The sequence below is a fragment of the Fukomys damarensis genome, unplaced genomic scaffold (assembly GCF_012274545.1).
Source record: "Fukomys damarensis isolate Sample0158 unplaced genomic scaffold, DMR_v1.0_HiC HiC_scaffold_31, whole genome shotgun sequence".
In the NCBI taxonomy this organism is placed as follows: domain Eukaryota; kingdom Metazoa; phylum Chordata; class Mammalia; order Rodentia; family Bathyergidae; genus Fukomys; species Fukomys damarensis.
Window position 1 is genome coordinate 1,759,829 of NW_022900943.1, and position 13,917 is coordinate 1,773,745.

The following is a 13,917-nucleotide window of genomic DNA, read 5'->3' on the forward strand; positions in this document are numbered from 1 at the left end:
CCCTCTAGGGCTCCGCGAGCTCGGGCGGGCGACGCTGCGCTCTCGTCGGCCGAGCGAAACGCAAGGTTCGCGGGATGCTTTTCCCCAGCTTTATAAAGTTAATCATAAGCAACCAAGCGGCAAATGGTTTGAAATTATTTAGGACTTTTAAAAATTAACTTAGTCCCAGCCCCCCCCCAAATAAAATAAAACACAACAGCCAGTGACTGACATTCCACCTCCAATCACAGAAGAACTGGTAAGATCTGGGCAGGTCTGGCTAGCGTTCCTGACATGACCCTCTCCTTAGTCTATATTTTTGCTTTTTAAAAAAGTGGGATTACACCTGGGTTATAAATACCCTGTTCTCAATGTTTTTCCTGAAGTTTATTGCACATACAGATAATTTGAGGTTTGTATTCAGTAACAGAACCATGTCAGAATTGATTCTGAAGACTTGCACTCTCATCGCAGCTACTAAGGAAGCTGAGAAACACTTGTCTCAAGATACAAAGGGCTTGGGATGTGTCCCAGCGCTGCTCCCTGAGTTCAGTCCTACTCCTAGGGAGGGAGACCAGAGTTCACAGGCAGTTTGGTCTCTGGAAACCATCATAGATGTTGACCATTGAGGCAGAGTTTTTAAAGAATCTGATATTTCAAATTTTAGTTTGAACTTCTTGTTCCTCCTTATCAGTGCAAATTAAATTTTAATTTGAAATTAATAGTTTAAAATTAATTGGGGCCGAGGGTATAGATTTCCATAGGGAGCATATACGTGGCCCTGAGTTCAACTCCCGGCACCACACATGGACAAATGACAGTGCACAAGACTTCTCATTAACCCTGAAGGTTGACAATTGCTCTCTTTCCTATAGTGTTAAAAAGGAAGAAACCAGGATCGTCCATTTGATTGATGTTTCTCCTTTTGCAATTTAAGTTGTGTAAGTTCTTTAATATTTCTTAGTGTTTTAATTGTCCTATAGTTTTATCGTAGATTGCCATTTTCTTGCCAAAACTTCAGAGAACAGGTTTATATGCCTTAAATTTTCATCAGAGGTCTAGAAGTTCTTGAGTCAACAACCTTTTGAACTGCACTCTTACGTGCCCAGGGCTTAATTAAATAAGTTCATTTTTATGTTTAATATGTAAATATATCGCTGTTTTAAAAGTAGATTCGAGGGGCTGGGGATTTAGCTCCGCAGTTCCGCCGCCTGCTTTGCAAGCATAAGGTCCTGAGTTTGATCCCTGGTACCAAAAGAAAAAGTACATAGAGAACTGGAGAATCCACTAACCACTTAACTGTGATACATACAGCAGTACAGTTCAGATGAGCCTATAGGATGCACAGGAATGGGGCAGAGGGTATAGCTCGGTGCACAACGCAAAACCGTAGAATAATCGGTGCAGCCCATTAAAGAGAGGAAGGAATATGTTCTAGTAGAAAGGTCCTTAATGTTTCCTGTTAGGGCATGGTCCCTGCAGACTGCTACGGATCTGCAACACAAAGGAGCTAAATGGAAAAATTGAAAATGGTCTTAAACGATATTTTTGGTAGCTATCTTTAATGTGGCAGCAGGCCCCATCAGTTTTTATCATTCTGCATATTTGTTCTGTTGGCATGGTGGCTCAGCCTGTAATTCCAGCTTCTCAGGAAGCTGAGGCAGGAGGATTGTGAGGTTGAGACCAGCCTGGGCAGCATAACAACACTGTCTCAAGAAAAGAAAAAAAAAATCCAAGCTGGCTATGGTAGTGCACGCCTGTAATCCCAGCACTTGGGAGGCTGAGGCAGGAGGATAGCTGCAAATTCGAGGCTAGCCTGGACTGCATACTGAGTTCAAGGTCAGCCTACATAGAGAGCACCTGTCTCAAATACAAAAAAGCAAACATTTAAAATTTTTTAAATGATTTAAATCCTAAGCATTGCCCTATAGGGGCAGGATTTCATATGTGTGTTGACATATCATGTGCTTTTCCAGGAGCCTAGACCTAGCATGGTAGCACATACATAGTGGTCTATCAAAATAGGATGGACAAGCTGGGCATGGTGGCACAGCCTGTAACCCCAGCACTTAGGAGGCTGACGCAAACGGATCTGCTTCAGTTTGGGGCCCACCTGGGCTACACAGTGAGAACTTTGTCTCAAAAAAAAATTGTTGGAGGCTGAGAGCAGGGTATGGCTCAGTGGTAGAGAGCACTTAACAAGTGTGTGTGCACGGGTGCCGCACATGAGTTTGATCCCTAGCACTGTGTGTGCACACACACGCAATGGCAAATCAGACTTCACTCTTGGACGAGTTACTTTTCCCATCTGTAAGTGAGTAGAATGATATAAAGAAATGAGACATTTATTACTTTACATTAAGGTGTAAGTATTAAACAAGTTCAGTAATATTAAGCACATGTGATATATAACATCACATGTATACAACAATCTTTGCCTCCTGTTATTTATGTCTCTGTTTTTCTTTTGGGTTTTGGTTTTCTGAGACAGGTTCTCCCTATGTAGTTTAGACTGATCTTGAATTGTGTATCCGAGGCTCACCTCAAACTCCTGGCAATCCTCCTGTCTCGGCCTCCCAAGTGCTGACTTGATAAGCAACACACCATGCCTAGTGTCCTAGAATGTATATCGTTGTGTAGTTTCTGCATATTAAATTTTAGCAGACTTACTGTTTTCTGTTACACAGAGTACACTGAAAGTGATAATATCTCTAACAAGATGAGATTGTAAAAGACATCTAATCCAGCATGGTCGTGTACGCCTGTAATCCTAGTACTTGGAAAGCTGAGACAGGAGGATCACTGTGACTTCAAGGCCAGCCTGGGGTATATAGCCTGCACTACAAAGTCAGACCCTGTCTCAAAAAACAAAAACAAAAGAAAGAAGGAAGAAGACATCTATCTTTTTCTCATCCAAAGGATAAGATTGCTTGCTTGCTCTTGGAAAAGCAGCTACCATGTCCGCAGGGCAGCCCTGAGAATGAGTCTGAGAGTGCGTCCACCCAAAGTTGAACCCCGGAATGACTGTATCTCCAGCCAGCACTCTAACTGGTAGCACACCCTGAGCCAGAATCACCCAACTTAGCCACTTGGGGCTCCTCCGCTCCCAGAAACCGTGGGATACTCAGTGTTTCTTCTTCCCAGCTGAAGAACTCCAAGGGTGACCGTTCCACAGCAGTTGACATTGCGCCAGGAACATCGCAGTGCTCACTAATGGTAGATCTTTCTTCAGTGGATATTGGTGGGTTCATTTAGCATTTCACTTAGCATTCTATAGTGCTGACCCAATTTACTGTACTGCTGCAGTGATAGTGTCTACAACTGCAATACAAGAAGATATTTGGAAAAGGTGGAAAATTGTTTTCATTTGGTCTGCTGTTCACAGACTGACTTTGTTGAGATTTCATGAGAATGTATTTTACATGATGTTTAGGATTTGCCTCAAAACAGTGCAGGGGGAGTGCAGGGAGAGGAAGGCTCTAAGTAAGGAGTGGACATGCACTGGCCTATGTGGACTGGTACTGGAGAATCCCTTATGTGGTTCTTTACTCTTCATGTCTTTTCAAAAATTTCCATCAGAAGAAAATTGTTTTGAGCCAGACCTGGAAGCACATGCCTATGATCCTAGCTCCATGGAAAGCTGAGGCAGGATTGAAAGGTTGACGCCAGTGTAAGCAATTTAGTGATTTAGCTAGACTGTGTTTAAAAATAAAAACTAGGGGCCTAGGGATTTAGCTCAGTGGTGCTGCCACCTGCCTCACAAGCTCAAGGTCCTGAGTTCAATCCCTGGAACCAAGATAAAGAAATAAAATTTTTAAAAATGAGGGCTGGGGATTTAGCTCAATGGTGCCTGCCTCACAGGCACAAGTCCTGAGTTCAATTCCCAGTACAACCAAAAAAATTTTTTTTGAGAAAAGAAATTTTAAAAATAAAAATAAAAACTAAAAAAAGGGCTGGGGATGTAGCTCAGTATGAAGGCCCTGGATTCAAACCCCAGTAACATAAACAGACAAGTATTTTGTGGACTCCTAAGTTTGATGCTGAAAGCAATTTTTAGATATCATCTGTTCTAATTAACTCATTTTCTGAGCCCCTAAAGTGCCAATCAGGGCTTAAACTTTTGGTCATTGCTGCCTCAGCCCCCAGAGAACTAGGATTATGAGTGTGCACCACCACATCTGGCTTAGATGCCCTCTACTTGGTGATACCTTTTTTTTTTTTAATTTTTATTTCACACATGAGAGAAATGTTTAACTCTTGTGAGTCTTATTTTCTGTATACTTCCACCTACTCCTCTCCCCTCTCTACTTCAAACAAATAAATATCATTTCAGAGCCAGATATTGTGGTGTACACTTGTAATCTCAGCACTCGGGAAACTGAAGCAGGAGGATCACCTCGAGTTCAAAGCCAGCCCAGACCACATATAAAGACACCGTAAAAGAAAGAGAGGGAGAGGGAGAGGGAGGGAGAGAGGAAAAGAAAAGAAAGGAAAGGAAAGGAAGAAGGTAGGTCTTGTTTTTCATTTTTCATGTTACTTTGGGTTCTTTGGGACGAGGTCTTACTATATAGCCTAGGTTGGCCACTCTGATTTTCTGTCCACCTGAGTGCAGAGTACAGATGCTATATGCACCCTGTGCCCTCTTCCTTGGGGTCGTCTCAAATATGGCCATTCCTAAATTTATTTAACCACAAGACAAATTAATGGTAACCTTCTTGGGCTGGGATTTAGCTCAGTGGCATTGTGCCTGCCTCGCAAGCACAAGGTCATGAGTTTGATCCCCAGTACCAAAAAAAAAAAAAAGTAACCTGTTTTTTTATTTAACTTTCTTTACTAGGAAAGCATTTATTGATACATTTTAGGCATCCCTAAGGATAACAGTCCTCCTGGAGAATCTACACCTGTACGTGATACCTCCTGCCTCTTTTTTCCATGCACACCTCCCCTAACCCTCTCTCACCTCCCTGTGTACATAAGCATTGTTTCCATTTTGTCCTTCTATTTTTACTTTTTTTTCTGGTCCTTTCTTTACTTTCTTCCACCCTCCTCTCTTGATCTTCTTCCCTTTTGAGCATTTTCTTCCCATTTCCCAATATCTATTACACATTTTAGTCCTTATTTCCATTTACAGTTTCTCACATCAGAGAAACAATGTGGTATTTAAACGTGTGTCCAATTTATTTCACTTAAGAGTACGGTCTCAAGGTCCATCCATTTAGCTGTAAATGTCTGAAGCTCATCCTTCTTTATGGCAGAGTGCTACTCCACTGTGTAAAAAATCCACATCTTTATCCATCCATGGGTAGATGGGCAGTTGGACTGTTTCCAAGATTTAGCTATTACGAACTATGCCACTATAAACATGGGGTGCATATATTGCTGTGGTACAATGCTTTCACTTCTTTCAGAACAATATCAAGAAGAGGAATAGCTGGGTCAAATGGAACCTCTACTTTTAGTTTTTTGAGGAATCTCCACAATGATTTCCACAGTGGTTGCACCAGTCTGCACTCCCCCAAAGGAAAAGGGTTCCTTTTTCCACACCACCCCACCAGCTTTTGTTATTGGTTGATTTCTAGATAACAGCCATTCTTTATGGAGTGAAATGAAATCTCAGTGTTGTTTTACTTTGCATCACCCAAATGACCAGTGATGTTGAACATTTTTTCTCATATTTATTTGCCATTTCTACCTCGTCTCAGAAATGACTATTCATTTCAGATGCCAATTTTTGCATTGGGTCTTTAAATTTTGGGTCTGTTTTTTTTAAAACTTCTTTATATGTTTTAGATGGTAGTCCACTGTCTGAAGAACAGCTGGCAAAATCTTTTCCCATACTGTGGGTTGTCTCTCTGTTCTTTCGGTGGTTTCTCTTGCAAAGGCTTTTTAATAAGATGAGATCCTAGTTGTTGATCCTTTGTAGCATTTCCCATGTAGTCTCGGTTCTGTTCATGAAATCTTTGCCTACTCTTATGTCCCCAAGCATTCTACCTATTCTCTCTTCCAGCAGATTTAGCATTTCTGTTTTAAAATTTAGATCTTTGATCCATTTTAATTTTAGGTTACTGCATGGTGAAATATATGGGTCTAGTTTCAACCTTCAGCATATGGATATCCAGTTTTTCCAGCACCATTTATTAAAGAGGCAATCTTTCTTCCAGTGAAGGTGTTTGGCTCCTTCGTCAAAGATAAGGTGGCTGAGTGTGTCCAGAGTTGTTTCTGCATTTTCTAATCTGTTCCATTGATCCTCAGGTCTGTTCTTTTACAAGTACCATGCTGTTTTTATCACATTAACTTTTCAGGTCAGGGATTGTGATGCCCCTGGCCTTGCCTTTGTTGCTCAAAATTATGTTTGCTATTCTAAGTCTCTTGTGGTTCCAAATGAATTTTAGGATTGTTTTCTCTAATTCTGTGAGGTATGCTATTGGAATTTTTTTTTTTTTTTTTTTTTTTTTCATTTCAACAGAAACTACAAAAAACGCAGCTTTTCTGCATGCAATAAACTTCAAAAACTTCAGAAATAAAATAAACTTCAAAACTTTTTTTTTTTTTGGTACCAGGGATTGAACTCAGGTCCTTGTGCTTGTGAGGCAGGCAGCAGAACCACTGATCTAGCTTTTGGAATTTTGATTGGGGTTGCATTAAATCTGTATAACAACTTTACAAGTATGGCCATTTTCTCTATATTCGTTCTTCCTATCCAAGAATAAGGGATATCTTTCCGTTTTCTGATATCCTCATCAACCTCCTTTTACAAAGTACTATAGTTTTCAATGTAGAGGTCTTTTACTTCCTTCATTAGATTTATTCCTAGGTATTTCATTGTTTTAAATGCTTTTGTGAAAGGTGTTGTTTCCCTGATTTCTCTCTCAATGAATTTGTTATTCATATACAGGAATGCTATTGATTTTTGAATGTTGACTTTATATCCAGCCATGCTACTGAATTTGGTTATTAAATCTAAAAATCTTTGGTGGAGTTTTCAGGGTCTTCTGTGTAGAGTATCATGTCACCCACAAATAATGATAATTTAACTTCTTCCTTTCCTATCCTTATTCCCTTTATTTCTTTCCCTTTTCTAATTGACCTGGCTACAGATCTACAGAACTACAGTGAGTAAGAGCCATGACAGTGGACATCCTTCTCTCATTCCTGATGTTAGAGTGAAAGCTTTCAGATTTTGTCCATTTAGTATGATGTTGGCTGTTGGTTTCTCATAGATGATGGTTATCAGATTGAGATAAAGGCTGGGCATGGCGGCGCACACCTGTAATCCCAGCACTCGGGAGGCTGAGGCAGGCAGATTGCTGTGAGTTCGAGACCAGCCTGGGCTACGTAGTGAGTTCCAGGTCAGTCTCAACTACATAGTGAGACCCTGCCTCAAAAACAAAAACAAAAACAAATAAACAGATTGAGATAAAGACTGTCTATTCCAATTTTCTGTGGGGCTTTTTATCTTGAATGGGTGTTGGACCTTGTGAAATGCTTTTCCTACATCTATTGAGAGGATCATATGGTTTTGCTCCTTGACTCTGTTACTATAGTGTATTACATTTATTGATATGTGTATTTTGAACCATCCCTGCAGCTCCAGGGTGTATCCTTCTTGGTCATGATGTGTAATCATCTTGATGATTTGTTGATTCCATTTGCCAGTACCTCAGGATTTTTTTTTTTTCTTTTTCTCAGTACCTTAGAGAGGAATTTTGCATCTATGTTCTTTAGGGAGATTAGCCTGCAGTCCTCTTTTTTGGTTGAATCCTTCTCTGGTTTTGGTATCAGGGTAATGCTTGCTTCTGGGAATGAGTTTGGGAGTATTACTTTCTTTTTAGCTTCATTAAAGAGTTTGAGAAGTAGCAGCATTACATCTCTAAATTTCTTGTAGAATTCAGCAGTGAACCCATCAGGGCCTGGGTTTTTCTTCGTTGGTAGGTTTTTAATTACATCTTCAACTTCACTGACTCATATTCAGTTATTTGTAATTTTTATATCTTCTTGATTCACCTTTGATAATTCATGTATATCTAGGAATCTGTCCATTTCTTCTGTATTTTCCATCTTGCTAGACTATCGGTTCTCAGAGTAGGTCTAGATCTTCTGGATTTCTGCAGGGTCTGTTGTGATTTCACCCTTTTCATTCCTAATTGCATGGATTTGATTCTTTTCTTTCCTTTTTTTGATAAGGTTGGCTGAGGGTTTGTCAATTTTATTTACTCTTTCCAAGAATTAACTCTTCATCCATTGATTCTTTGTATTTTTTTTTTTTTAGTCTCCATTGCATTAATTTCTGCTCTGATCTCTATAATTTCCACCCTTGAATGGGCTTTGTGCTTGGCTTGCTGTTCTTTTTCTAGAAGCTTGAGGTTCAACATTGGATTATTTATTTGAGCTCACTCTTTTTACCTGATATGGATATTCACCATTATCAATTTCCCCCTTAGGATGGCTTTCATTGCATCCTTTAAGTTCTAGTATGTTGTATTGGCATTACTGTTTAAGAGTAGAAACCATCTGATTTCTTCTTTAATTTCATTTGTTACCCATTGGCTGTTCAGAAGGATGTTACTTAATTTCCATATGTTTATGACGTTCTTGTGTTTTGTTTTTTTTTTGCCATTGATTTTCAACTTCATTGTACTGTGGTCTGATAAGATGTATGAGATAACTTCAATTCTTTTGCATTTACTTAATCACATTCTATGAGCTATTATTATATGGTCTATTTTGGAGAATGTCCCCTGTGCAGCTGAGAAGAATGTATATTCTGATGTTGTAGGGTGGAACACTCTATTTTTCTTTTTTTGGTACCCAGGATCGAACTCAGTCCTTGCGCTTGCGAAGCAGGCATAAGAACCACTGAACCAAATCCCCAACCCTATGAATTTATTTTTTAATTAAATGTCTTTCTTGTATACAGCATATTGTTGGATCTTGCCTCTTGATCCATTGTACCAGTCTGTTTCCTTTGATTGGTGAATTGAGACCATTTACATTCATGGTTATAACTGACATGTATTGTCTTATCTCTGTTATATTATTTTCCTGTTACTGGCTTCCTTCTTTCCTTTTCTGTTTAATTTTTTGTCTTGCTTAGAGAATTCATTCTGTTGAGGTTCATGGAGTTGTAATCCTTGTTATCTCTTCCTAGGATATCCTTCTTAACACTTGAGTGCTGGTTTGGTGGTCATAAATTTCTTCAGGTGTTCTTTGTCATGTAAGTATCTTATTTCCCCATCAATTTTGAAAGATAGCTTTGTAGGGTATATCAATCTGGGTTTTCCTTTAGGGGTTGAAATACTTTACTCCAAGCTCTGACTTGAGGGTTTGTGTTGAGAAGTCTGCTGTGATTCTAATGGGCTTTCCTTTATAGGTGAGTTGCTCTTTTCTCCTAACAGCTTTTAATATTCTGTCCTGTGTGGTATTTTTGGAATCTTGACTATTATATGCCTTGGGGAAGATTTTTTTTACAAATCATGGCTAGGGCTAGGGATTTAGCTCAGTGGCACTGTAACTGCCTTGTAAGCACAAGGTCTTGAGTTCAATCCCCGCTACCAAAAAAAAAAATCATGGCTAATTGGAGTCCCATATGCCTCCCCTATCTGTATGCCAAATTCTTTTTCCCTGTTCAGGAAGTTTTCTGTCATTATTTCTGAGATCAGGTTTTTTATGTCATTTGCACTATCTCCTACTTTTTCATTGACTCTTATCAATCTTGTGTTATTCTTCTTTGGATCATGTAGCAGTTGCTGGACTGATTTCTCATGGTCTCTTGCTACTTTTAAAAAATCTCAGGCCAGGCATTTAGCTCAATTGGCCCCTCTCCAAGACGGCTTCTGGACAATCACCCTTCCTGGGTTACATCTGAACCTGGATAACTCACCAGCCACTGAAGTTTGCTGCTTCAACTGCTCTGTTCCACTGATATGTTTCTCTGTGGAGGCCTCTGAGGACACCAGTAGTCATTGTGCATCTGTGGGTTTGACCCCCTGTTCCCACACCATGAGTCTGGGCTCAGGGAGAAAGTGCTGCTTGCTACCTCCCTCCTCTTTGTTGAAGTCTTCTCTGCTCTCCCCAGGGACTTCGGTTCTCAATTCAGAGCCTACCTGGGTCCCAGGGACCCACTTCCCTCCTTCTTCTCTTCCTCAAGCTACTATATATTCCACTGTCAGGAGGCCAAATCTCAGAGAGGCTCTTGCTCTGCTCCTCACCACTCCACCATCTTCCCAGAAGTCCTAACTCTCTTTTTTAAACCATTTTGTTTTTATTTTGATTTTGGTTTGTCTGTTTACAGTCCTGGTAATCAAACCCAGGGCATCCTTTAGGCTGGGCAAGTGCTACCACTGAGCTATATCCCCAGTCCTAATAATAAGTTTTTAATGACAAAGGACTGGAAACACTGGTATTGTCTCTTCTCTCCTCCCTATGCATTCATAGATCTCTTCCTTCATCTATAGATCCTGCCTGCTGTTGTGATGCCAGTTTGCACACACAGCTTTCATTGGTGACTGGAGTGTTGCTTCCCAGTTCTCTTTTCTAGATCATTCCATTCAGAGAATGTAGAGCAGGGTCTCTCTCCTTTGAAACCCCCTCCCCAAGCTTGTTCATTATTTTTATCAAAGACTCTGTAATATGTAAGAATGAGAGACTGCCTATAAATCTCAAAAGTATTATTCAGTTTCCAGTTTATATTCAGTCTGAGTTCACTGGGGTATAAATTGGCTTTGTGTGCCCTAACAAAAAAAGAATTAGAAGGTAAAGTTAATATTCTTTAGCGCCTAGTCAAAATATCTTCCAGTTTAGAAATAGAAAAGGAAGAAATTAATATTAAATATGACTAGAAAGAAGTCAAACACATAAAGCCACATTGTGTGATTCCATTTATATGAACTCTACAGAACAGGTAAATCTGTAAAGACAGAAAGCAGATGAATGGTTGCATAGGGCAGAAGGAGAAAGCTGCTAAAAGGTATGGGGAGCCAGGCATGTTGGTGCACACCTGTAATCCTAGCACTTGGGAGGCTGAGACAGGAGGATCATCATGAGTTCAAGGCCAGGCTGGGCTACATAGTGAATTAAATAAAGGCTATGTACTACATAGCAAGACTGTCTCAAAAAAAAAAAAAAAAAAAAAAAAAAAAAAAAAGGCTAGGGATTAGCTCAGTGTGAAGCACTAGTTTCCAACCCAGCACACACATACAGACTTAAAAGTATCTGTAAAGGGCCGAGAATTCAGCTCAGCGGCACCACACCTGCCTCACAAGTACAAGGTCCCAAGTGTGATCGTCAGTACCAAAAAAAAAAGTATCTCTAAAATGAAGAAAGAGAAAATGCAGGTATTTAATCTTCTCTTATTGTTCTAGATTTGACCTTCTCTTTACCTTCAAGTGAGTGCATTCAATTCTATATTACTCACTCCCAAATTAATTTCTCTAAACCCAAATTTCCTCGAGCTGTAGATTCAGTCCTCCAACTGCCTCTAATATCTATGCGAATTTCACACAACTCCTTCCCTTGCTTGCTTTACACATCCTCGAGGTTCCTTCTTAGACAGCCCCAGTTCAGCCCACCTCCTCCCTCGGTATCAGCAAGAGATTGGTTCTGTGACCTCCTGCAGATATCAAATCTGTGGATGCTCAGAGCCCTCATACAAAATGGTGTGATAGCTGCCTAAAACCACATCCTCCTGTGTACTTCGTCATCCCAGGTTACTTACGTCTAGTAGTACACAGTCCGATGCAAAAGCTATGTAAATACCTATTGTAGTTTTTAAAGACCCGTCCTCACCATGTAGCCTGGGCCGGCCTTGAACTCTCACTGATCTTCCCGCGTCGACCTCTGAGTGTTGGTACCTCTGAGTGTGTGCACTGCCACACCAATCTGTTTTTGTTTCCAGCACTTGGGTGAACCCAGGGGCCTTCACACTGAGTTCCATCCCTAGCCAGCCTGTTTTGTTGTTTTGTTTTTTGTTTTGAGACAGGTCTCACCATGTCACAGAATTGCCCATACTGGACTCAAACTTGTGATCCTCCACCTTAGCCTCCCAAAGTGCTGGGATTTCAGAGGCACACATCTGTGCCCAGCTTATTGTGTTGTATAGTGAACAGTGAAAAGGAAAAAAATCTGTCTGTGTTCAATATATAGACAGTTTATTTCTTACTGAATATTTCAATGTGTGGCTGTTAGAATCCACGAATATGGAACCCATGGGTATGGAGGACCAGCTTTAAATGATACCACCATCTACTCAAGAAAAGGGAACTGCAAAGGGTGGGTGGCAATCTAGGCCTGTAATCACAGCCACTTCAGTGGCTGAGGCAGGAGGATCTCAAGTTTGAGGCCAGCCTGGGAACTCAGCAAAGAGCTGTCTCAAAGTAAAGATTTAAAAGGGATGAAAGAGTGGGTCAGAGATAAGAGTGCATACCCTGGGTTCAGTCTCTAGGACTAAAAAGAGGGGGTGACACAGAGAGACAGAGAAAGAGGTGGAACAGGAGAAAAACGATTTAACATTTTTATGTGCCCATTAATTTTACAAAATATTCAGTTTCAGTGTGGTGTTTTTGCCAGGCCTGCTGGTGTACACCAGTGATGACAGTACTCAGGAGGCTGAGGCAGGAGAATTGCCATGAGCTTGATATTAGTCTGGGCTAAATAGTAAGCCCCAGTTTCAAAAAACCAAACCAAAACAAATTTTTAATCAAAATGTGGTATTTTGATACACATATCTAAGATATTTGAGCATTCCTGTCCCCACTCCCATTCCTTCCCTACCCTTCTTCCCTTTCTTTGTCTAATGATAGCCTCTTTTCTACTTCATATATGTATACATTTTATATATTATATTTATAGTATATATACACACAGTCCACACTTAAAGAAAATGTGCAGTACTTGCTTTACTGAATTTATTTCCCTGAACATCATGATGATATCCTGCAAATGACATAATTTTATTCTTCTTTACACCTGAATAATACTCCGCTACATATGTACACAACACATTTTCATTACTCGTTCATCCCTGTTGGGTACCTAGGCTGGTTCCATGTCTCTTGTGAATTGTGCTGCAATAAACATGGGTATTCCTGTAGTATGCTTACTTCAGTCCCTTTCGGTATATACCATAGGGCGGTATAGCTAGGTCGGGCAGCATATCTATTTTTAGGGTTTTATTTTGGTAGCTGCCTCCTGATGTAAGCTTTTAATACTTTATCTAATAAAAAGAATCAGGACTCTGAAACAGTGGCTGATACTAAAAACAGGACGGTATGAGCTAGGACAAACATGAAGTATCAGTAAAGACTCCACAAGAATGCTTTGTCCCTTCTCTTACAAGCCTTGCCTGTGTCAGCAACTTATCTCTAGCAACCACATATCCCCCTCACCCCTACCTAACAACGATTGTGTCACCAATAAATATCAGTGGTTCTGGCTGTTCGTGGTCTTAGCTTGCTAAGCTTTCATCACCCCTGTTCCTTGTTTCACTTTGATTCTTTGTCTACGTCTTACTTCTCCCCCTGCATCGTAGCACTGAGCAGGAGACTGGAACCCTCTGCAGGAATGTCCTGTGTGGACTCTTTGGGTCCTGTAAGATCATGTCATCTGAAATTACGATACTTTGACTTCTTCCTTTTCTATTTATACATCCCTTTCATTTCTTTCTCTTGCTTGATTGCTCTGGCTAATATTTCAAAGATTGTGTGAAACAGGAATGGTGAAAGTGAATGTCCTTGTCTTGTTCTTGATTTTAGAGGAAAAGCTTTATATTTTTTTCTCCATTTAATATAATGTTGGCAATAAGTTTATCATAAGCAACTTTTCTCAGACTGAGATAAGATCCTTCTATATCTATTTTCTTCAGAATTTTAATCGTGAATGGATGTTGGATTTTGTTTTTCTGCATCTATTGAGATGATCATGTGATTTTTGTCCTTGCTTCTG

The 13,917-nt window shown here is 40.1% G+C and overlaps 1 long non-coding RNA gene across 3 annotated transcripts in view; it reads left to right on the forward strand.

Annotated features, from left to right (window-relative positions):
• Positions 1–13,917, forward strand: part of LOC104866738 — a 33,395-nt gene continuing 19,478 nt past the window's right edge. The window contains exons 1-2 of one of the 3 annotated variants that reach the window (XR_002025564.2): positions 1–65; positions 855–920. This is a non-coding gene — a long non-coding RNA (uncharacterized LOC104866738). Of the gene's footprint in view, positions 66–854; positions 921–9,126; positions 9,194–13,917 lie in introns of those variants that run through there. The other 2 variants (XR_781523.3, XR_781522.3) reach the window with 2 other exon arrangements.